We start from the raw sequence: 26779 nt of genomic DNA on the forward strand, positions 1-26779 counted from the left end.
AATGAGCAAAATTGAACCAGAGGCATGTAAACAAGGAACAGAGTAATAGTTACTGGGGGTTGGGGGAGAGGGAGAGAAGCGGGTAAGTAAGGGAAGGGTCTAGTCAAGGAACTAGTATAAATGACCCATGGACATGGACAATGGGGTGGGGGTTGACTGTGGGAGAAGGGGTGGGTTGGGCGAAGGAATGGAGCAATGGGGGAAAAAGTGAGACAACTGTAACAGAAAACAATTTAAAAAGAAACAATATTAAACAATGCTCAGAACAAAAGCTGCAGAAAAAAACACTGTGCACCAATACACACAGAACTTCTATTAAAAAAAAAGACAAGCACTTGAACAACTATGCCTTACACCTGAAACTAATACAAAATAATTTTGACCTTAAACTGTAATTAAAAAATTAAAATAAAAAAAAAGACAAGCACTTAACAGAATTATTGCACACTGACTTTAGGCCCTTCTTAAGAAACATTAGTAAACACATCTCTTAAATTTGTTTGAGGCCCCTCTCATTCCTTGACATTTCTGTCAAGTTTCACTCACTCCCTGGGGAACACTATCTTGTACACCCTAACCAAACTCTCAACTCTTCCTGTTTTGATTCTTATCTCGGCTACATTACAATTGACCATTCTTCTGCTCCAGCTATTATTCTAGTCATTTTAATTTATACTACAGTGTTCATAGAATATATTCTGTTAGTCTGGATAAATATTAGCAACTAAACATAAGGCTTTTCATGATGTAATAAAAAGTCAGGTTTGAGTATGAAATTTCAGACACTACTCAGGGTCTACAATTCAATTCCTCTTAAGTTTAAAGGTTTTATGGGAACTAATTGCTTCCTAGAACTTGATATATTTGGAAACAAAGTCTTTACTCTTAATAATTGTGAAATATGTTCATGTCATTTTTCAATCCCTTTCTAACATCCATATCCTTTTATCTGCAACTCTTAGAGATATAATTCAGCAAAAGAAGCCAAATCACCCAAACAAGGTAATGCTCCTCCTATACCATATGTAAGCCTTCTCTTCAGGTGAAAAAAAGTATCCAATCTTTTTAAATGCAGGTCTAGGAAATAACTGGCCTTTTTCTGACACAGCCACCTTCCCACCCCCGCCCGCAGTTATAGGAATCCAGGAACCAGGTCAGGGTCCCAAGCAAAGACTATTTCTAACCTGTATTTTCTTTCCATCTAGCAAACATCTGTGAGCCTAGTACGTGCTCTTTGTTGTGCTATTACCACTAATAAACATTACAGAGAAAAAAAAAGGACAATAAATGCTATTTCAAGGCTCCAGCCAATATTATTAAAGCTACTATAATAACAAAGGCAGTGCACTAGGTTATAGTGATAACACGAAAATAATCCATAACTTCAAGAAAATAATGCTCTCTGCTGCCTGTTTCTGCCGGCACAAGCAAAACACTATTTTAGGTACAATGTGCTTGCTCTACCCAAGCCAACACTTTATACTCAGAATATTTCCAAGTTGGAAGTTTAGAAATAATATTTGAAATATCTGAATATGGTATATTTCCCCTCATAAAATGGCCCTGTATTCATTGTTCAATATTCTCAGTAATATAGGATGCATTACATTGGAAAACAAATTTTTGCTTTAATACTTTGTATTTTTACGTGCAAATGTTTTTGGAAGTAATAAATTATTATTCTTTAACAGTTTTTAAATTATTAGTATAAAATACATTTTATTGTTTTAGAGATTGATTATTTTTCTCTTTTCTTAAATTCTCTTAAATTTATTGAATTCATTGTAGTTCATTTTCTGTTCCCTTTTTCTATTAGTTCATAATGTATTCAATGTATTTTAATTATTTGAAGAATTATTAAGCATTAACATAATACTTGACTCATGAGGTTTAAAGTTACTTTTTTATGTAATGATCCTCAAAAACATAAGGAACTAAAGATGATTAAATATTAATTATCAATGGGAGCATCCTCTGAGTCATTTTTGTAGCATGTAAGTTTTACCTCATTTTGCTCATTCCTCACAATTTTTCGTCATTTATATTATCTTAAAATCAATTTTAATTTAGACTTATCTCCCATGGGTTAGCAGTTTATTTGTTCCCCACTGTTTTATCTCACTGTATTCTGGTTGGTTATACTTCTTTAGAAAATGTGTACATTGAAGTTTTTTTCTAAAAATGTCAACTTTGCTCTTGCTCCTCCGTGATTATTTAAGGTATGAAGAATTTTTGGATGGGGATGATTTTCTTTTAATACTGTGACTTTTTCTTTCAGCACTTTGTGGGTAAAAAGTCTACTGTTATGTTAACTATTGTGGTATTTTTTTTCTCTGATCACTTTCAAGATCATTCTTTCTCTTTGACATTCCACATGTCCACTAAAACTTTCCATACGTGTACTTTGCTGGTGTGACTATGTACCAGTTTTCTTCAGTTTTTTAGAAATTATCTGGCATTGTCTTTTTGATTATTGCCTCCCCAAGCAATTCTTTGTTCATTCTGTAACTTTTATTAGTTGCACTTGGAAATACCTTATTCTTTTTTCCATGTCTCTTAGTCTCACTTCCACCGGTCTCTGCTGCGTTCTGGATATTTTCCTCACATCTGTTTTTATATCATTAATTATCTCTTCAGCTGTCTACAACCCAATAGTTAACTCATCTGCTATAATTTTAATTTCAATGAATTTTTATTTCTAGAAGTTCATTTGTTATTTAAAAAACATTTGTATTTTTTATCTTGTGATTCTTCTTACAGGTTATACCTTTTATTATAAATTCTCCATCCATAGAACTGAAGTCCTGTGTGATACGGTTTTTTAGCAGTTACTTCAGAAATTTGGTTTACAGTAGCTCTTAATGAACATGTGCTAGTGTTTCCACCATTATAGTATCAGTGTTTCATCTCTAAGTTCAGGGTTACTCAATCACTAGGATAGAGTAAATTTGGATGCTACATGCATGCAATAATTTCAATTTTCAGAAATTATGTTTCTCCCATATAAAAAAAAAAAAGCCAAGAGAACATCTTTCTTGCTGTATTGATGGGTTGATGAGTAAAACTGAACAGGGCAACTCTTCCTGAGTTCCATTTTCATGAGAAGCTGCATTCTAATTCTTTGTGTAGATTTTTTAAATGTATCTTACATTTTTTGATGAAATATAGGAAATAATAATAAAATAATTATGATTTATTTTATAGTTAATTGAACAATGTTATATAAGGTTAATTTCTTATAATACAGAAAGCAGTTTTTGAATTACAGAGTTCTATATTTATATTAATTTTTTGTTAAGGCTCATAAAACAAAGCATTTAGAAAAATCTTAATGACATCTTTTCTGCATCATTAAAATATTTAGATGTTCAAGTTCAATTACATTATTGATATCCTATTGTTAATGCTCGTATTGTAGAAGCAGTATTAAAACAAATTACCAAAAAAAAAAAAACAACTCATTTTTTAAAGTGGTATATGCAAAAAAATAGTTAATCAACATCAAATGGAATTTCATTTTTTGTTCAGTTACATGAATAATGAGAAATACATAGTTTTTCAACCACTGTCATGATTAGGTAAATGAGTAGTTTCTATCCTTCCCGCTGAATCTTCCTTTAATCTGTTTCACTGATACTGGACACTGAGCTTGCTTCTACCTGAGAAGTTTTGGCTTTTCCAGAATGTCACATAACTGGCATCATGCAATGGATAGTATTTAGTATAAAGTATGAGTCTTCATTTGCATAGCATAATGCATCTGTGGTTCATTCATGTCAGTGTATGTATAAATAGTTGCTTTCTTTTTTATTGTTGGGGACCATTTTGTTCTTTCATGTGCCGCAGTTTATTTAGACTTTCCCCAGCTGAAGAATACTTGTTTCCAATTGTGGGAGCTCATAAAACTGCTATGAACAGATGTGTATAGGAATTATATGAATATCAATTTTCATGGCTTTTGGGCAAAAACCTAGAAATTAAGTTGCTGGGTAGCATGGTAAGTGTATGTTTGACTATGTAAGAAACTTCCACTAAAAATTTCCTGAAGGGGATCACATTCCTGTCAGCAAATATGAGCACACACCAATACTTGGCAATTCCAATGTTTTAGTTTTGTTTTTGGACTTTTATAATTTTAGCCACTCAAATATATGTATAATAGTGTCTCATTTGGTTTTAATTTGCATTTTTAAATAAGTAATAATATTCAAACATTTTTCATATGCTTGTCATCCATGGATTCTCTCTGTTAAGGTTACTGTTCAGATCTTTCCCAAATTTATATTGTTTGTTTTTCTATAATAGGAATGTAAATTTTTTGAACAGGTTGTGTTTTACAAATGTTTTATTCCAATATACAGGGTGGGGCCAAAGTGGGTTTACAGTTGTAAAAATGAGAAACACAAAGCTTATTCTTGTATTTTTATTAATTATTGTATTATTTTCTATACAAAACTGTAAACCCACTTTGGCCCCACACTGTATATTGTGTCTTTTCATTTTTGTAATAATACCTTTTGAAGAGCAGGGTGTTTATTCTTATTTTTTATTACAGTAAGATGACTTAACATGAGACTTATTTGTGTTCTTGACAAAATTTTAAGTACACAATACAGTATTTTCAATGTTGCACATGTAGATCTTTAGTACTCATTCATCTTATTCAGATGCACAGAGAACATTTTCTAGAGTAAATCATATGTTAGGCCACAAAATATGTCTCAACAAATTCAAGAAGATACAAATTATATCAAGTATGTTTTTTACCTCAGTGTTGTGAAATTAGAAATCAATGACAGAGGAAAAGTTGGAAAATTCTCAAATATGTGAAAATTAAATAACAATCCTGAGCAACTAAGGGATCAATTAAGAAATCAAAAAGTAAATTAAAAATAATCTAAAAGAAAATGGATACACAACTTACCAAAACTTATGAAATAAAACAAAAGCAGTTCTAAGAAAAAAGTTTATAGCAATAGATAAGTGCATACATCAAGAAAAAAGACATTGGCCCTGACAGTGTAGCTCCATTGGATCAAGTGTCCTCCCCAATATGCCAAGGTTGCGAACTCCGCTTGGGACACATACAAGAAGCAACCAACGAATGCATAAGTAAGTGGAACAACAAATAGATTCTCTCTCTCTCTCTCTCTCTCTCTCTCTCTCTCTCTCTCTCTCTCTCTCTCCCCCCCCTCTCTCTCTCTCCTCTTCCCTCTCAATAAAATCAATAAATAAAGTGCTCTCTTTGGCAGCACATATACTAAAATTGGAACGATACAGAGAAGATTAGCATGGCCCCTGCGCAAGGATAACATGAAAATTCGTGAAGCGTTCCATATTTTTTGAATAAGTACTTATCGGTAATAACCTTAAATGTAAATGGATTAAATGCTGCAATTAAAAGACATAAGGTAGCTGAATGGGTTAGAAAGCATGACCCACATATATGCTGTCTACAAGAGACCCACCTTAGAACAAAAGATCTACATACACTGAAAGTAAAGGGATGGAAAAAAGTATTTCAAGCAAATGGGCATGAAAAAAAAGCCGGGGTAGCAATACTTATATCAGACAAAACAGATTTCACAGCAAAGTTTATAAAAAAAAGACAAAGAAGGACATTTCATAATACTTAAGGGAAAAATCCATCAAGAAGATATAACACTTATAAATATATATGCACCCAACTTAGGAGCACCCAAATACATAAGGAAAATTTTGAAAGACTCCAAGAAAGATATAGACAGTAACACACTCATAATAGGGGATTTTAACACCCCATTGTCAACAATGAACAGATCTTCAAAGCAAAGAAACACCAAAGATATTGAGGCACTGAACAACACTCTAGATCAAATGGACTTGGTCGATATATGTAGAAGTTTTCACCTCAAAGAAGCTAAATATACATTCTTCTCAAATGCACATGGAACATTTTCAAAGATAGACCACATGGCAGGACACAAAACAAGCCTTAACAAATTCAAGAAAATTGAAATTATATCAAGCATCTTTTCAGATCACAATGGGTTAAAACTGGAAATCAACCTCAAGGAAAAAACTCAAAGACATTCAAACTCATGGAGAATGAATAACATGCTATTAAATAATGAATGGGTTAACAATGACATCAAGGAAGAAATCAAAAAGTTTCTGGAAACTAATGATAATGAACACACAACAACCCAAAACCTATGGGACACAGCGAAAGCAGTCCTGAGAGGAAAGTTCATAGCAATACAGGCCTACCTAAAAAAGCTAGAAGAATCTCTAATAAAAAATTTAACCCTACAGCTACACGAACTAGAGGAAGAACAACAAGCAAAGCCCAGATCAAGTAGAAGGAAGGAAATCATCAAGATCAGAGCACAATTAAATGATATAGAGGCTAAACTAACAATTCAAAAGATCAACAAAAGTAGGAGCTGGTTCTTTGAAAAGATAAACAAAATTGACAAGCCTTTAACCAGGTTCATCAAGAAAAAAAGAGAGAGACCCAAATAAATAAAATTAGAAACGAAAGAGGAGAAATCACAACTGATACCACAGAAATACAAAGGATTATAAGAAATTATTACAAACAACTGTATGGCAAGAAATTTGACAACCTAGAGGAAATGGACAAATTCCTGGAAACCTATAGTCTTCCCAAACTGAATCAAGAAGAAGCAGAAAGTCTGAATAGACCAATAACAACTAGTGAAATTGAAGGAGTAATCAAAAAACTCCCAACACACAAAAGCCCAGGACCGGATGGCTTCACAAGTGAATTCTACAAAACATTTAGGAAAGAACTAACTCCTATCCTCCTCAGACTATTCCAAAAGATACAAGAAGAGGGAAGACTCCCAAACTCGTTCTATGAAGCCAGTATAACCCTAATTCCAAAACCAGGTCAAGACACAACAAAGAAAGAAAACTACAGGCCAATATCGCTGATGAACATAGATGCTAAAATCCTCAACAAAATATTGGCAAACCGGATCCAGCAACACATTAGAAAGATCATACACCACGATCAAGTAGGATTCATCCCAGGGATGCAAGGATGGTTCAATATTCGCAAATCAATAAACGTAATACACCACATAAACAAAATGAAAGACAAAAACCACATGATCATATCAATAGATGCGGAAAAAGCATTTGATAAAGTACAACACCCATTTACGATAAAAACTCTCAGCAAAATGGGAATAGAGGGAGCATACCTCAACATAATAAAGGCCATATATCAGAAACCTGAAGCGAACATCATACTCAATGGGCAAAAACTGAGAGCATTCCCCCTGAGATCAGGAACAAGACAAGGATGTCCACTCTCTCCACTCCTATTCAACATAGTTTTGGAAGTTCTAGCCACAGCAATCAGACAAGAAAGAGAAATAAAAGGCATCCAAATTGGAAAAGAGGAAGTAAAACTGTCATTATTTGCAGATGACATGATAGTGTGCATAGAAAACCCTATAGACTCCACAAAAAAACTACTCGACCTAATAAGTGAATTCGGCAAAATAGCAGGATACAAAGTCAATATTAAGAAATCGAAGGCATTTTTATACACCAACAATAAAAACTCAGAGATATAAACTGAAAGAAAAATCCCATTTACCATAGCAACAAGAAAAATAAAATACCTAGGAATAAACTTAACCAAGGAGGTAAAAGACCTGTACTCAGAAAACTACATAACACTGAAGAAAGAAATTAAAGAAGATACAAATAAATGGAAGCATATACCATGCTCATGGACGGGAAGAATCAACATCATTAAAATGTCCATACTACCCAAAGCAATTTATAGATTCAATGCAATCCCTATTAAAATACCGGCAACATATTTCACAGACCTAGAACAAATACTTCAAAAATTTATATGGAACCAAAAAAGAGCCCGAATAGCCACAGCAATTTTGAGGAAGAACACAGTAGGAGGAATCACAATACCTGATATCAAACTATACTACAAGGCCACAGTAATCAAAACAGTCTGGTACTGGCATAAGAACAGACATATAGATCAATGGAACATAATTGAGAGCCCGGAAATAAACCCAGGTTCATATGGTCAACTAATATTTGACAAAGGGGGGAAGAACACCAAATGGAATGAAAAGGGCCTCTTCAACAAATGGCGTTGGGAGAACTGGACAGGGACATGTGAAAAAATGAAACTGGACCTCCAACTTACACCGTACACCAGAATAAACTCAAAATGGATCAAAGACTTAAATGTAAGCCGTGATACCATAAAAGTCCTAGAGGAAAAAATAGGCAGGAAAATTTCAGATATCCCACGTAGCAACATTTTCACTGATATATCTCCTAAGGCAAGAGAAATAAAGGAAAGAATAAACAAATGGGACTACATCAAACTAAATTGTTTTTGCTCAGCTAAAGAAAACATCAGCAAGATGAAAAGGAAACCAAGCATATGGGAAAATATATTCGCCAATGACACCTCAGACAAGGGATTGATCTCCAAAATATGTAAAGAACTCATACGACTCAAAACCAAGAAGACAGACAACTCAATTAAAAAATGGGCAAAGGACCCGAACAAACACTTCTCCAAAGAGGACATACAGAGGGCCCATGGAGATATAAAAGGACACACAGAGGGTCCATAGACATATGAAAGAATGCTCAACATCACTAGCATCAGAGAGCTGCAAATAAAAACCACAATGAGATACCACCTCACACCAGTCAGAATGGCCATCATCAACAAATCAACAAACAACTTATGCTGGAGAGGATGCGGAGAAATGGGAACCCTGGTGCATTGCTGGTGGGAATACAGACTGGTGCAGCCACTATGGAAAAGAGTTTGGAATTTCCCCAAAAAACTAAAAATGGAACTGCCTTTTGAACCAGCAATTCCATTATATATACGAAAAATCCCGAAACACAAATTCAAAAGAACCTATGCACCCCTATGTTCATAGCAGCACTATTTACAATAGCAAAGTGCTGGAAACAACCTAAGTGCCCATCTGTAGATGAGTGGATCAAAAAACTGTGGTACATGTACACAATGGAGTACTATGTAGCAGAAAGAAAGAAGGAAATCCTGCCATTTGCAACAACATGGATGGAACTAGAGAGAATTATGCTTAGTGAAATAAGCCAGGCAACGAAATAAAAATACCTTATGTTGTCACCTATTCCAGGAAACTAATGAACAACACAAACAAATGAGCAAAATTGAACCAGAGCTTTGTAAACAAGGAGTAGACTAACAGTAACAAGGGGGGAGGCGGGGGGGAGAGAAGGGGGTAAGAAGGGGAAGGGTCAAGTCAAAGAACATATATAAATGACCCACAGACATGGGCAACTGAGTGGGGACTGAATGTGGGGGAAGGGAGGGGCAGGGTGCAGGGAAGCAAGAGGGGAAAAAAGTGAGACAACAGTAATGGAAAAATACACCAAAAAATTTTTTTTAGTGGGGGAAAAATGAAAATATGAAGAATGGAAATGCCAGTTTAGTGAATACTAGGACAAAGATTTTCCTTCACGTTGTATATTTTTCTCCCTATCTAATCCCTCCAGAGTTTGGCATTCTAAACAAATAAGTAACGACATAAGTTTCTTTGCATAGAACTAATAAGACCAGTTGTTAATAGAGGTTCTTTTTTTGTTTTCTTTTTTTTTTTTTGACCAAGTCTTTGACTGGAATGTCAAGCCTAAAGGAGACATGCTTGGGCTCAGGTTGTTATCAAAAAGCCCTGAGGAACTGGGAATGGCTTTCAAAGGAAATAAAAGCCCGCAAGATAAAAGGCCTGGTACCATGGTTGGTTGTGTGGTCCACAGCAATCTTTCCAGGGAAGGAACAAAGGTTGTTCTCCTGAAAGATGGCTAGAAGGGACCTTAAGGCACAATGAAAAACCAGAAAGACTTGGAAAGGACAGGTGTGTACAGGCAAGGCTGAATGCCAGGTATGTGGCCCAGCTTCTGTGCCCTGAAGAGCAGACTGAGGGTCACCCTAAATGTTCCTTGCGTAAGTTCCAGCAAAGCAGAACTAAAGATCATAAGTGATCATTTGTTGCTCTTGTTGTGTTTGTGCAAATGAACAGGATAAATTAAAAATGGACTTAATGTAGTCCCTTTAAAGACAAGGAGGGTAATCTTAGGGAGAAAAATCATTATTCAAGGAAAATCACAATGCTCAGTGGTAGACTATAAAGTAGTGCAGCTAACCGTTTTAAAAGTTTCTTTTCATTTAAAATATGGTTTCACTTGAAAATTAAACCATGTCTGTGATATCATCAAAGATATTCAAGTTGCAGGCAAGTAGAATGTCAAGTGCCTTGCAACTGGATGTCTTCACAATAAGACAGTCTTACAGATTTAGAGATTTGTTTGTGGGTTATGTTACATAAATTAACATGTGTTTTCTGTTTTCAAAGGGCATAAGCCTATGATCTCATTACCTGAGTGATTGTCTGTACGTATAGGCCTCACTTAATCCTGTCTGCATGTCTGCCTCCTGAGACTCAACGGTTTGGCTGAACTAAATGGCTGAGTTGGTGAAGAATGGGGTGGTCTGTGGGCTTCACTTTAAAACTGGTTTCTCTTTTCTATCCTAATGGCTTGGACAGAAAGGACCCAGAGGTCTGAGAGGGGGGAAACCTAAACTATTTACCTCAGCCCAAACAAAGTATAATTTGCAAAGGGGTTTTGGACAGGTGAGATGTGCCTAGCACACCTTCCTCCAAAGAAGCCCTTTTTTTTCTTTTTTTTCCCCCTAATGTGGAACATTGAAAAATTAATCCCTGCCTTTTGTCATCTAGTAGTTATGAATTGAATGATGTCTTTTAACCCCTTTTTGCCAAATCTGTTGCCCCCAGAACTCAACAAGGATGCCAGCCTGTTAAACCAAGCACGCCATTGTCCGGAGACAGCCAACTGACCTGGAGTCTGCACGATCCTTCCCCATGTGGGAAGGCCACCCTCCCCTCCACACCCCCACTATTATTAGGGATTTCTGGACCCAAGGGTAGGTAGGACGACGACCATGTCCAGCTTGAAGCAGCTAAAGGAGCTTGAGACTTTTGCCCATTGTCCTCTACAAGATTACAAAGGGTCTTAATATCTGAGAGGGAAGGATAGTTATTTTTTACGAACCATGGGTATGGACTTGGGGGGGTTGCTGGGGGAGGGAGATGCTGGGTGGAGGGGAGTAAAGGGGAGAAAATTGGAACTATTGTAATAATATAATCAATAAAATACATTAAAAATAAATAAAGTAAAATCAATAAATAAAAAAGAAAAAAAAGAAAAGGCATTACAACTGATACCACTGAAATACAAAGAATTGTAAGACTCCTTTGAACAATGACATGGCAATATATTTGCTATCCTAGAAAAACTGATAAATTCTTAGAAACATTCAGCCCACAAAATATGAATCAGGGAGAAATAAAAAAATCCAAACAGACTAAGAACAATGAAGGAGATTCAATCAGTAATAAAAAACTCTCTACAACAACAACATCCATGGCCAGATCAACATCCCTCTTTAGTGTATCCATTGAGACACTCTGCCAAAGGATGCTGCTTCTGCTTCTGATATATGTGGTTATTTTACTTCCAATAGAAATGTATATATTTAGCCTTAGAGGAGAACTTAATATAACTTATGTAGATTGTTGCCCATGGTTTATTCCTGTCAATATATTACAATTGAAAAGTGTTATTTCCAAACATGGCAAACCCTTAAAAATAAACCTATACTTCTTTAAGAATTTGCTGATAAAATAATTTTGAAATAGGTAAATCATTTAAAGACCATTTTCACCATAAAATAATAATATTTTAATTAACCATAATGCTGTTAAATTTTTTAATAATTTATTTTATGTATACTAGACATACCCCTTGAAATCTCATATGTTCCAGTGTATTTTAATCCTTTTATTATTTTATTTTATTTTATTTTTTTAATTTTTATTTTTTGGTTTTTCAATTACAGTTGTCCCATTTTTCCCCCATTGCTCTCCCCCACCCAGCCCACCCCTTTTCCCACAATCATATCCCTCCCCGTTGTTCATGTCCGCTTTTATTATTTTTTAAGTACAATGGTAAACATATACTTAATCTAGATTAAATCTCAACAATTCCAATTGAGAAGAATTGATTTGCTGACTTTTAAGATACAAACTATTGCAATTATTACCTAGAAGTATTTGAAAGCAATTATAATTTATAATTCTCTATTTACAGTATTAGTCATCACTATTAAAATAATGAAACTACTTTGACAACATACTAAAGGTGAATATTTTCTGAAGAACTGATCCACCTCCAGAAGTTACCATGGAGCTATTTTATTATTGTAGGGAAGTTTCGTAACTGCTCTTAGGGATTGTTTTTTCCTTCTTATGTCTAAAATGATAACAAGCTTACCACTTAAGGATGAATTTAAAATTTGAAAATAGTAAAAATAATAATTTTGATCTGATTTTGCTCAATGAAAATTGTGATCAAGCTTTACAACTACAATATTATTTAAAGAACATTTTAAAGGTAGCACATTGTGAACCTTAAAGGTTTTATGATGAAAACACCAATTAATAGACCTCAGATAAGACCAGGGATAAAAGCTCAAAGGAGGATGATAATTATCAGACCTCAGCTCTGGCTGAATTTAAGAATTAGGTGGTAGTATATAAAATAAAGATCTAAAGGGGTCATTCTTGATTTTTAAAATTTAATTCCGTGTCAGTATATTTTTGAAAAGTCATTGTTCTGAATAAAGTCGATGCACAGTGCTTACATTTAGGAAAAAGTTTGTTTGGCGAAGTGATCGCAATACTGGATGTGACATGCTGGGAGTTAAGTCTGCCGCACTGAGATGACCAAGCAGCGCAGTCAATTACTAGGCGGTGCAATTCCAGGTGCAGAGATGGCCCTGATGCCAACACATCATCCTGCTTGTTTTCTCATTTGCTAGAGGATGGCTAAACAATCCTTAACATTTCATCACTTTTGTCCTTATGATTTCTATCCTGCTTTAAAAAATATATCTTTGGGCATGAGACATGCTGCCTGTACCTATTATTACTGTACAAATATATACACACATAATGCAAACACAATATAAGCAATCTGAGAAGTGCTATGGCTGGGAGAACATATAGAGAGCTAAAGAGCAAGTTAAAATAAAAACATAATTAGAAGAAATTAATAGTTAGAAACTTTAGCACCATCAAAGGAAGAAAGTGTTATAGGAAGTTGTGGACTTCCACAAAAAATATGCTTTAAAATTATTCCTAATTTTAGACTGTATGTGTAACTTGTTAATTTAAAAAATACTGACTTAAAAGGGATTATGGAATATGATCAATAAATATTAGAGAAATACATTAGAGTTTAACTAATTTTCACATCCTTAAGATGACAAACTGTTCAGAGTACACATTTTACTCCTTTGTCAAAATATAGTCTATTTACTTTACACATACTCTTTAAAATATTTACTATTTTTATTCATTTTTATCATTAAAAATTTCCATTGAGATAAAAACTCACTTTATATTAATATTTATATGTATTATTTCCACAGTTAAGATGTTCTAAAGGTTACAGTATTGATAATATTTATACAGTTAAGTTACAAAAATATTAAATATCTTTATTTCTAGTTATGAATTTTTGTGATAGTCTATTTTACTGACTGCTGTCTTAGATGACAATAAAATTTTCTCCCTTTATTCCATTCCTGTCATGTCTGTCTCATACATATACAGAGGAATTATCTTATATGAGAATCATACACTAGGAATCACAATAAAATGTTTCAATGTCACTTCTAATTCTCTCCATACCTGAATAGCTGGTATCAAACTTGCCTTCCCAGCATAAACAATCAGCTTTCTGGTCAAAACTGGTGAGGCAACTTTCCTCAGTCATAGGAAAATAGGTAGAAAAGACTGATAATATACTTTTGTTGTACAGAACCTGTTTACTTGGTTATCTTAAAGAAAAATCTCATTCGTCTTCAATTCTCTGTGTTCAAAAATATTAATGTTAAAGGGTTTGTACATATATCTTTCCTTTGGACTATGGGCTCCTTTCTAGTTCCCTCTTAATGACCTGAAGACCTTAGGTATTGGTTTTTTTTTGTTATGGTTAGAATTTACAAACATGTACTTGAGGTCACTGTTTTCAAATATTATAAATCATCTTTCTAATTGCAAAATTAGAGAATTCTACATTTAGAATCTTTAGCAATTTGTTCACTTACTACATTGTTTTATATTTAGAACTAAATATAATTTAGCTTTTATACAGAATTTACTCTTTAATGATATATTTATATAAAACTAAAATGAATATTATGGTGTCTGAAACTTTCATGGAAAATAAGCGCATAAATTATTTTCTCATTTTAACATCTTCTCGTTTATATAACATATGAACAATTTGTTAATATTAAAAGGCAGTGTCTCTTCATCAGTTTTTAGGTCCATTCCAGTAGAAAAGCATATAAAATAATGTGTACAGATTTTTACACTTTAAGGATTTAAGTGTCTATAATGAAAACTATTTTAAGGCAAAAATAAAGATATCAAAGAGTATTATTTTTATAAAACTAAAAGAAAAAGCCTTGAATTTTAATCACTATATCACTATATATACCTTAGGTCTAGCATGTACCATGTAGTCTAATGTACAGTTTAGTATATGGAACTATTATTTAACATCTACACAGTGAAGAAAGAAGGAACTTATATATGCAAATGTGTATATTCAGAATCATTATATTGTAATGTTATAAAGTTACCCCCCAAAATGATTTTCAGTAAATGCTTACTAAGAGCATTCCATTATTTTCAGAACCCTAGAAATTTAAAGTATTATTTAGAGCATCTATACTTATGTAGGGATATATAAAATTGAAAACTAATGATTATATATAGATATATAATACATATATAAGCATATATATGTTTTATCTCTTTTTAGCTCATTTAAACACATTTATCTTCACACACATTGATGAAACATAGGACAAAATATTATTTGCAGTATGCCTTTACAATCAAGTGCCTTTTATTAAAACAGGTATTTTTATTATACTGTGTATATAAAATGTAATTCACTGGCATGAAACAGCTCAAAGTCATAAAAAAATACATTATTTTTTATAGAACTGTATACTTACAAAGCCCTTCTACATTTTTTTGGGTCTTTAACCCATGTCTTGACATTTCATTAAACAAAGAAGATATAATGTATATTTCCAATTACTGATGCAATTATTTTGTGCTTTAGTATTCCTTTGGAAAGAAAAGTGTCACTCTGGGAAGCCATATGACATATGTCAGGTAACAAAGAGACCATTTAGTAATTTGAAGCATTTGTTTTTTAGTTTGTGTCATTATCTATTCTGTGAACCAAGGAATAACATAATTGATACAAAATTATCCATATTTTTTACTCTCTATTAATTTCCACATCCAAGTCAAACATAATATACAGTATTCCCTCACTTATCATGGGTATTATGTTCCAGACGCCCTCGCAAAGTAGGAACCTTAAATTTATGCTACATTCTTAAACCTATGTAACTTTAACAACATACATATACAGTACCACAAAATCCTGTGATATAGTGAAAAATCCACAAAAAATAATTAAATATAATATTTTTAAAAATCCCATGTTACAGTGAGGCCATGATAAGTGAACCGTGATATAGCGAGGGACTACTGTAATTTAGATACTTATAACCACATGTATGGGACTGCATCAACTGTACTGGGATCACTTTTGAAGCAGAGATACTCTTAAGAGAATTTGTCATGTTCTTCTAATTGGCACTTCTATCTTTCACCAATTTTCCACCATAATTCAGTATTCTATTAGTAATTCTAATACAATATTAAAGAATAGTAAAAAATAACTAGTACCAGAGAGGAGGGGGAAGGGAGAAATGGGGGAGAGAAGGGCCTAGTATAAATGAGCCATGGACATTGACACCAGGGTGGGGACTGACTGTGGGGGTGGTGTGCTGGGACAAGGGAGAACAATGGGGGGAAATTGGATAACTGTAATAGTATAATAATTAAAAAAAGAAATTTAAAAAATGGCTGCACTACAAATAACATAAAATAAAATAAAATAACTAGTACCATCTGCATTCCTGGAAAAAAATGAACTTTCAACCCATTGTAGTGGTTAATAATTTTCAGAAATCAATGATTTCTGTATATGTATTTTTATAAAATAAATTTGACAAACTTTATTAGTCTAATAATTTATCTGTTGAGTTTTAAACTTTCTTATATACTACAATCTTATTATCACCAGTAATAGTGGTTTTATTGTTTCTCTTAAATATTTATTTAAATATTCTAATTTTTTGTCTTACTTTACTAATTAGTTTTCTGGGTACAATATTGCTGATCTGTCAAAGTAATAGGTTAGTCATATTAAGAATTTCAAAAGAAAATTTATCAATATTTTATTTTGAATAGGTTATTTGGCAAAGATGTCATAAAATGTTTTTAGTAGTTGGTTCTGGAGAGTGGTCTTTCTGACGAAATATTAGCTAAGTCCCTGGGAGTGTACACTTTTTATTTTAAAACTGATTACCTATAGAGTACACCTGAAACAAACATAACACGTTTGCATCACACCCTCTAGGCTGAGCATATGCCTTTGGATTTGACATTTAAATGCCCCTATGCTAGGGTCAAGGGATCTACAAAGAACTCTCTCAGTCGCAGGTCAAAAATTGAGGACAGACAGAGTTCTTGGTACAGAAGTTCAGCAGTGCTACACAGGCACACACTATCTAAATCTACCACTGTTGATAATGTTTGGTACCATTTAAATGCTAACAACTCCCCTGGGTCAATTTTGCTATGATAAAGAATCATTCAATATGTAGCCTTTTCAGATTGGCTTTTTCACTTAGGAATATGCATTTAAGATGACTCCATGTCTTTTCATGACTTGATAGCTCATTTATTTTTAGCTGTGAATAATATTCTATGGTCTAGATATACCAAATTTTATTTATTCATTTGATTACTTACTGAAAGACATCTTGGTTCCTTTCAAGTTTTGGCAATTACAAATAAAGCTGTTATAAACATTCACATGCAGGTTTTTGTGTGGACATATGCTACCACTTTGGGTTTGCTGCTGGTTGTATAGTAAAAACATGTTTAGTTTTGTAAAAGTCTCCCAAATTGTCTTCCAAAGTGGATGCCACTTGCATTCTTTTCAGCAATAAATAAAAATTCCTGTTGTTCAATATCCTTGAAATACTGTATGTTGTCAATGTTCACTTAATTAATTCACTTTGCTTTCTAATAACCATTTTAGTGATCAACTCATTTTAGGTAAATTGCAATTAGATGAGTTGCCTTAATTCTTATAATCAGAAATGGGGTGCACTAAAAATGTCCAATTCTTTGTATCATTTGATGAATATTCAGAAGAAACCATCATTCTGCATAGAATGTGTCTTTCTAAAATGAAGGGTGGGGCTTCTGGTCAAGAAGAAGGTATAGGTAGACACATTTCACCTCTTGGCACAACCATAGAAAGAATTAGAACTTAACCTCAGAACAAATAACATGCAGAACTGTCAGAAAATCTAACTGTATGGAAGTCTGACAACTAGGGATTTAAAGAAGCCACATTCACCCAGATGGGTAGGAAGGCTGGAGATGCAGAGACGGGGCAGAGAGATGAGGAGAGGCAGTGTGGCACAGACAGGTGGTGGCAGTGGTGGAACAGGCAGTGCCACATTCACATGTGATGAATAAAAATTGGGAGGGACACCTTGGGATTGAGCAATCCCAGCCCCAGATCACACAGCCCAGGGTTCCAGTGCCAGTAAAATAAAACCCCATAACTTCTGGCTATAAAAGCTAGTGGGGGTGGGGTAGCAGAAAAAAGTGTCTGTTTTTCAGGCGAGTTCATTTAAAGGGCCTGCAAGGACTTACAACGAATGCAAACCCACCCATGCTGGGATTCACCACCAAAGCAACAGGTGGAAGGGCACCAGTCACATACAGGAAGTAGGTGAGAAAACTGGAAATGGGGCAAGTGCCAGGCAAACCTTCAGAAGCCAGGCAATGGCATTGCCCCCTCTCCAATCCCTCCCCCAACTCAGAGCTACAAAGTAGTGAAGTAGGTTGCCTTGCCCTGGCAAATACCTAAGGCTCTGCCCCATACAACTTAACGAGTGTGTTAAGACAGGGAGTTAAAGCAGCTCAACTTAATACACAGAAACAAACATAGGGAGGCTGTCAAACTGAGGAGACAAAGAAATGTGACCTAAATGAAAGAACAGAACAGAACCCCAGAAACAGAGCTAAATGAAAAGGAGAGAGTTAACCTATCAGATACAGAGCTCAAAACACTGGTGATCAGGATGCTCAGAGAACTCATTGAGTATGGCAAAAACATAAAAGAAGAAATGAAGCTTACACTAAGTGAAATAAAGACCAATCCACAGGGAGCCAACAGTGAAGGGAAGGAAGCAAAGATTCAGATCAACAATTTGAAACATAAGGAAGAAATTAGCATTCAACCAGAACAGAAAAAAGAAACAGGAATTCAAAAAAAAAAAAAAGTAAAAGGATGGTATAAGAAGCCTTTGAGACATCTCTAAATGTTCCAACATCTGACTCACAGGGATGCCAGAAGGAGAAGATGAAGAGCAAGAAATTGAAAACTTATTTCAAAAAATAATGAAAGGAAATTTCCTTAATTTGGTGAAGGAAATAGACATACAAGTCCAGGAAGCACAGAAAGTCCCAAACTAATTAGATCCAAGAGGACCACACCAAGACACATCATAATTAAAATGCCAAAGGTTAAAGATAAAGAGAGACTCTTTAAAGCAGCAAGAGAAAAGCAGAGAGTCACCTACAAAGGAGTTCCCATAAGGCTGTCAGCTGATTTCTCAAAAGAAACTTTGCAGGCAAGAACGAACTGGCAAGAAGTATTCAAAGTAATGAAAAACAAGGACCTACAACCTAGATTACTCTATCCAGCAAAGCTATCATTTAGAATGGAAGGGCAGATAAAGTTCTTCTCAGACAAGGTAAAGCTAATGGAGTTCATCATCACCAAGCTATTATGACATGAAATGTTAAAGGGACTAATTGGAGAAAAAGAAGAAGATCAAAACTATGAACAGTAAAATAACAACAAACACAATATCAGCTACTGAATCTAAGAAAAATAAAAACAAACAAACAAAAATAAAAAAAAAACACTAAGTGAACAACCAGAACAAGAACACAATCATAGATATGAAGATCACTTGGAGGGTTATCAGCTGGGAGGGAGAAGGGGAAGAAAGGTGGAAATGGTGCAGGGATTTAGGAGCGTAATTGGTAGGTACAAAATAGACAGGGGGTTGTTAAGAATAGTATAGGATATGGAGAAGCCAAAGAACTTAAATGCACAACCCATGGACATGAACTGGGGGGGGCGGTATTGCTGGAGGGAAAGGGGTACAGGGAGGAGGGGGGCAAAGAGGAAAATTGGGACAGTGTAATATCATAATCAATAAAATATATTTAAAAAATAAAATAAAAATAACATAAAGGGTATATACCCTAACAGCCAGTTAGTTCTCTGTATAAAAAGTAATAAGAGGTAATAATGGGGTATGAGTGATACAAAATTTCCCCATTGTTCAAAAATCCACAGAAGTTTTCCACAGTTCTGTCAAGGACAGTAAGATTTATTTATTCAGCTACCTAATTATTCATTAATTTTTTTTTTTTTTTTAGAATACAGCCATTTTCATATTATACTTGGAAATATAAGAAAAATTATGGTTGTTATAAGCATGGGTGAGTAGACAAGGGGGTTATAAAAAAGAAAATGAAAGAAACAACAAATGTAGTGACTATAGGATAAGAGATGAGGGAGGAAAGCTGAAAGCCAATGATATAACCACAAGAGAGATTTGCCTGCCTCTAGGGTTTAGGCTGGGGATGGCCAGGGTGGGAGGTGGCCTCTACAAGCCTCATGGCTTAAAAATTCTTTGATTTAAAGAAAGTTGAAGGAAAATCCAAATGTGTTTTCAAGTGAACTATCGTTTAGCTATTTGTTGACTGTAAAATGTCACATGATTGCTGGTATATAATTTAGAAAGGGTTCAAGTACTTGAGTGACATTACCATATTAAATAGTCAGCTATTTTATCTTCTTATTTGTATATGGGAAGCTTTCCAGCATTTCAAATACAAATGCAAAAAAAAAAAAAAAAAAAGGAACTAAATCAATGCTGAACTTTTCTTATTCTAGCAATAAATCATAATCACATATTGACATAAAATATGATTGAATACTTTTAATCTCAGAGATACATTTCCACTATTTTATTTCTTATGTTGTATCATTAAATTTTCTAATAGTGTATTTTTATCAAGTCTATTTTAAAAACAATGACTGAATCCAAATTCATTTATTTTAGAACGTTATTGCAAAATTAACAAATTAAAAGTAAAATTTTATTTGTATATACATAAACAAAAACGTTTAAATCATTTATACTTATAAAAATTCAGATCAATGAAAAATATGTAAGGAAATTCATCATTATCAAGTCTTTTATAAAATATCAAGCAAAGCATTAAAATCACTACTGTATATATCATTAACATTTATTTATATATGTCTCTATTATTTCAAGAGTACTCACATCCATTTTTTCTGTTATTCTCTTTTGCATCAATGAAATTGTAAGCTATTGCTAGACATGGATTTTCTTTCATATTTTAGTTTTTTCTCTGATAATGAAAAATATTTACTCAATAAATTATTGTTAAATTATAACAAATATTGACTTCATTTCTAAAAGCAAATACAATTCATCTTTATCTACATTAAAGACATAAAATACTAAAAATAGATTCAAACTAGAAAATAAATACTCAGAGAAAAAGCTACATTTCCTGCCAGAGGGAGCTAAATTTTGAAATGAAGAGCTGAGCAAGCAAGTCCTATTTCTTTCTTTCTAGAAAACTTTATATTTAAAAATATAGAGAGATTTTCAATATTAAAAATACCGTCACATAGAAAACAATAATTTAAGTCCTAACTGTAGCACTTATTTGCTGTGACTTTAAAAATTCACTGTTTATCTTTTGTTTCCTGAACTAAAATATGTGAATCATTTTATGTAATTAATCGGATATCTCTTAGGTTAAAGTACAGGTGTGAAGTGCCTTGACAGTTAATTTGTTATTATTTCAGTGTGGAGCAAAGCACACAGAACCTTCCTAAAGGTAAGTCCATTTCTTAGGCCTCTTTTGAAATATCCCTTCTTTAGGCAAGAAAATGGAAAATAAATGGGTTCAAAATGCATCTATGAGGGGGGATGTAAAAAAATGAAATTTTCTTCTGGAGGGTGGGCCTCTTGTAGTAAAAGCTTCCTTTGTTAGGTGAGTTTTCTAGGAACACATCTACATCAGTGTACCAGCTGGTGTTATGTGAGGCTGTGTTGGGCTTCAGTCGATTTTTTTTTTGAAGACTCTTTCAATGCGTTTGCCCATTTTATGATGGTGATTTAAGAGCGCAGCTGCCCACACAGCCCTGAGTTTTCAGAAGTTTTTGGCCAAAAATAGCAGGACCCCCATGCCCCATCCTCCCTATTCACCTGATTTTGCCTCAAGTGACCTTTTTTTTGTTTATCCAGGTGAACGAAGCCTTCAAACAGAAATGTTTTGTCCACGAGGAAGAGGTGAAACAAGCAAACAAAATGGCAGAGGCACTAAAAGGTATCAAAACAGATGAGTTCAAAAACTGTTTTGAGCAGTGGAAAAAAGTCTTGATAGGTATATTGCATCAAAGGAGAGTCCTTTGAAGGTGACTGAAGTGTAAACATGTAAGAATAAATACACAATTTTTTATAAATAAATTCCTGTTTTGGGGGGATTCACCTTTGTATAAAGTACAGAGTGGGAGAACAATCTTATCCATTTCTCTTAACTCTTAAAGAATGAGTGCATTAGAGATCCTGGTGTAAGTACAGGAAAATAACATGATAATGGATGTTTTCACATTAGATGTGGGACACACCTTGTATGACTAAGAAATTTACACTGAGCTGGAAGATTGCTAAATGAGCAGATCTCCCATGCTTATGTTTATTCTGGAAGCTTATCTTTTAGAACTTGGAGTCAACACAGTACAAACTCTTTGTGACCCTATGCCAACTTGTAGTCAAAAACATGTCATCTTTAATGGATTATCACAGACATTTGTGATCATTCTGGGTAATTGCTATTGGAACTGACATCCTGTTTTCATTTCCCCTAATGCCACATTACCAAGCAAGCTCTATCAACCTCACATTCCTAACAGCATGGCCGCAGAAAGATTTGTTCCCACATGCTCAATTATCATTTCCTGACTTCTCAGTGAGACATTAATATCTCTGCCTATAAATTTCTGGCAATGTTATCTCTCAAAATTTAAGCAATTACATAATTCTTATGGCTATATAATCAGAGAGAAGACTTAGCATGTTGAATGTTATCCATTTTCAGTTTAGGGCTTTTGTCTTCTTGTCTTTAATCTTGGTAGGATTCTTCTAACAAAGGCCAAAACTAAAGCTTCATTGGAATATATCTGAGCTTGGTTCAATATACTAATCAGGTTTTGAAATGAAATTAACCTTTAGTGATATTTACCCATGTGGTTAGAAATTTACATTCATTAGAGTGCAATGTACCTCATGCTTGAAAAAAGGAGACAGACCATGGTATCTGTAAGGTTAATAAAGGGAAATTACTCATTATCTATCATTTTTATAGTTGTTAATAATACGTTCTTGTTCTGAAGAACATCATTTATGAGAAAAATCTCTGAATACTAAGGATAGGAATTTTCAAGAACTCTACAGTAGAGTTCAATCAACTCAACAGAAAGTCACAAATTTTTAACAGCAGAGGGCAATCTTCTCTAGCAATAGTATATATAGGGCACAACCATTGCCTGTAGTTTTTATCTGATAATATTTTATTTGTCTTTTGCTCTCTCTGAAATCATATATACACATATATGTGATAGATTTTGAGCATGTAGATTACCTCTTATACTAAACTTTTGTATTTGAAATATTATTATTACCATTTTAAATGAGCTGTTTCATAGTGAGCTATAAGGGGCAGGATGAAGAGATGTTACCAAGTCACCCTAAGGGTAGCTGTATACCAAATAATGAAGGTTTTGAGTCTGGGAGATTGAATATGTATCAGCTTGAAGAAGAACTCTAATAATGGTATAATATCACCAGTATGTTCTATATTCTGCTATAGGCACATTTCTTAAAATTTCAATGAAAGCTCATCTACCATAATCAAAAGATAACTGAAAATCTGATAAAGTTAAAAACAAATCCACTAAGTAGCTGTCCACTACTGATAGCAAGCACCTGTCTAGTGCAACTTGAGTCTAAGTTTTAAAGGTCTAAGTGCTGGTACATCAAAAGTTTAAGTAATACAACAAGAATATAAGTAACACAGCCGGGAAAATACTTGGAAATTCAGGTTGAACCTGTTGATCCATAGGATCAAGATTTCGTTATGTAACCCGAGCGGAACTCAAATTCTCCTGGGAAGAGTTTTCTGCAAATTAGAATGAATTTGCTGTGGTGAAGCTTCATTTACTAAAACATGCAGAAGCTACTACTTTTACTACCTTTATTAGAATTTTATTTATGTCCAAAAATATGTAAGAACACTATCTTCCTGACCATTCATGAGCTCATAGCTGAGACAGGCTTTTTATGTCAAGTATTAAAATATTTTGATTTCTATTTATTTAAAATTCTCTCCCGTATTTAAATTTCATATTAGGGAACTGAAAAATTGTGTTTTTGTTTGTAATTAATGAGGCAATAAAACCTAAGAGAGAGATTAAGCATAGTTTTAAGAGTTACAAGACGATTGAGAGCACATAGCTTCTTCTTCTTTCTTTCTTTTTCTTTCTTTTCTTTTTTTTTTTTTTTTTTTAAGCAATCATCCCTTATTTTGTGTACATCACACTGAAAGGACATTTCATAGACTGGCCTCTTCTGAAGTGAATTTAATTTTGATTCCCATTTCCCTCTCCTTTCCATCTCTGTCCTTACGTAGCTTCTTAAAGCTGCAGAAGGAAATCAGGGGTATAGCCCAGTCCAGCATTGAAAGTAGTAGAAACCCATAGTAAATAGCCACAGTGATTTCTATGCATCCCTGAAGCTAGCCTTCCATCCCAGAAACAGTATTTTCTCAGAAACCTCCACAGAGGTTGACTAATGGAGTCTCTGAAGACAAAGGAAGAAACCCCTTAGGATCCAGCAGTCAGGAAGAAAGCCCTGGGGGAGCATTCAGAACCCCTCTCAAATCATGTGCCTTAATAACTCTAATAGTGACAGACATTTTCTTGAAATAAAAATCTTCAGAATCAGAGGCAGAAACTAAATTATACTCTTTTGATTTATTACACTTTACACAGGCAAAATCTATTTAGATATAAGTTAATTTTATATTAATATAATTGCATATTAACTACCACTAATATGCTAGATATTTGGAAGAAATTACAATGTTCTACATACTACTATTATATCATATATATAATTATATGTATCATATATCTAATGTGTATTAGAGACTATTATATTTTATACATTTACATACAAATAAACATCATTTCAGATATCCCAAAACATTAAGAAATCCATAAAAATAGATAGAAAACATGATTTTAAAATAATAATATATTGCACATTTTATTTATAAAATATAATTAATAGATACAATGTATAAACTATAATATCATTCTACAATGAATGTTATTTATTAGATTGTAGCATTCCTACCCTTACCAGGTTTATTGATCTTTTATTGCTATAACTATTATGAGAGCAGAGGCAATAGTTTCTCAAACCTGGTTCCAAAGGGATTAAATCTGACCAAGATGTATAGAGGTCAAAATCTCTATCTTCTATTGTATTCATATAACAGCATCTTCTCCAGCTTCACCTTACTTCCCATCACTAAACAGAAACTGATGGGGTTATTACTATGCGAAGAAATGAAAGGAGGCCTTCATGCTGTGTCACCTTGACTCCTAAATTGAGAAAAGGATTCTTTGGTTAAGGCCTCACATGGCAATGAATTATTTTTATGGGCTGCTGGTATGCTCAATATACAAAATATAAAGTTTCCTGATGATATATTTAGTTATTTTTGCTTGTTTCAACAGCAAGGGTGACATATGGATTTTCCTCAGTGTCTTATATTAGGTAGCAGATGAATATCAATATTAAAATATGGAAAAAGATTAAGGAAAATGTATTTTAATGACAATGCATTTTTTTTCTGACTCTGAATAGCTATCATTACTATCCTTGGCCTGTCCCACCATTGTATTTTGGAAACAGAAAAATTGTTTCTTGAATTTCATATGTCCACAAACTCTGTCCCAGGTTATATCCTACTCAGTCTCACACATACCATCATATTCAGTGGGAAAATACACACAAACATTATAAGCCATTTAACAATATAAAAACATAAATAACAAAGTTAAAAATCATCCCTATCCCAATGATAAAGAAATATCCATTATTACCATTTGGTAAACACAATTTCAGATATTCTAAAACAGAGAGAAATCAAGAAAATGTAGATATATTAAATGATTTTTAATAGATATATTAATATTAATATTATTAATATTAATTAATTAATTAATATTAAATTTTAATAGATATATTAAATGATTTTAGAATGAGACTCTACTGTGCATTTTATTTATAAAATATCTTAACATTATAAATATTATAGTACATATTAATATAAATATATTATAATACAATAAGTATACAATCAATATTATATAAAGACTAGGGTGCCGTTGAAGGGATTACTGAATTTGTTTGCTTTACTTTTGGCTCTTTAATAATTGTTCCTTTTCTGAATATACATGAATTTGAAGGTTCCCAAGAATTCCTCTCTGAGATCTCTCCACACTTCTTTGTTTACCTTGCTCCACCATTTGCAGTCAAATGAGTGGAATACAGCTCTTTTATGATGAGCTATGCTTTCTCTCCTCACACTGTGGTCATCAGAAACTTACTTGTATAGTCACAAAAGGTCAACAATGCTGTGATGAGTCTACCTGAGTTTTTGCCACTGGAAACAACCTGTTGCTATTACTTCAGTGGCTGTTCATTAACTCACAAAGATTCAAACACTAAAGAAGGATAAGTAACCATTGAACTAAAGCCACTAGACAATAAGAACCAATGGACTCAAAACAAAATTTGAAGCTCTTGGCTTCAGGTAATTAACTCTCTCTTGCTGATCTGCACCAAACAAGAAGGCTGACAAATATCCCTTCACTCTCCTCAGTTCCATGCTTGAGAGAAAAATATCCCTTAAAGTTCGGAGCAATTAGATTTACTTTCTAAAAAGTATATAATTTCATGTTTATTTATCTACTCATTTATTTTTCAAAAACTATATTGAGCACCTAAAATAGTCTGGCATTAATTGTAGACATTTATCATGTAGTAAGAAAACCAACAAAAGTACAAAAGCATTTGCTCTCCTGTATCTTATAATCTATTAGGGAATACAAATAAGCAACAAAAATAAATTATTGTCTGTGAAATAGTAAGAAATAAAAAAAGATCAATGAAACAAGAACTGAAAAAGGAAACAGAAGAAAAGGAGATAGCTTAGAAGAGGTTGTACTGTTTTAAATAAGGTGTCTAAAAATTAAGCCATTTAGTAGATCC

At 33.5% G+C, this 26779-nt stretch overlaps 1 non-coding gene across 1 annotated transcript; it reads left to right on the plus strand.

Annotated features, from left to right (window-relative positions):
- Window positions 1-5236: 5236 nt before the first annotated feature.
- Window positions 5237-5343, plus strand: LOC150005822 (U6 spliceosomal RNA). The gene has a single exon (XR_016512232.1). It is a non-coding gene; the product is annotated as a U6 spliceosomal RNA (small nuclear RNA).
- Window positions 5344-26779: the final 21436 nt, after the last annotated feature.

The sequence above is a fragment of the Furipterus horrens genome, unplaced genomic scaffold (genome assembly GCF_987537825.1).
Source record: "Furipterus horrens unplaced genomic scaffold, mFurHor1.1.pri manual_scaffold_6, whole genome shotgun sequence".
Lineage (NCBI taxonomy): Eukaryota > Metazoa > Chordata > Mammalia > Chiroptera > Furipteridae > Furipterus > Furipterus horrens.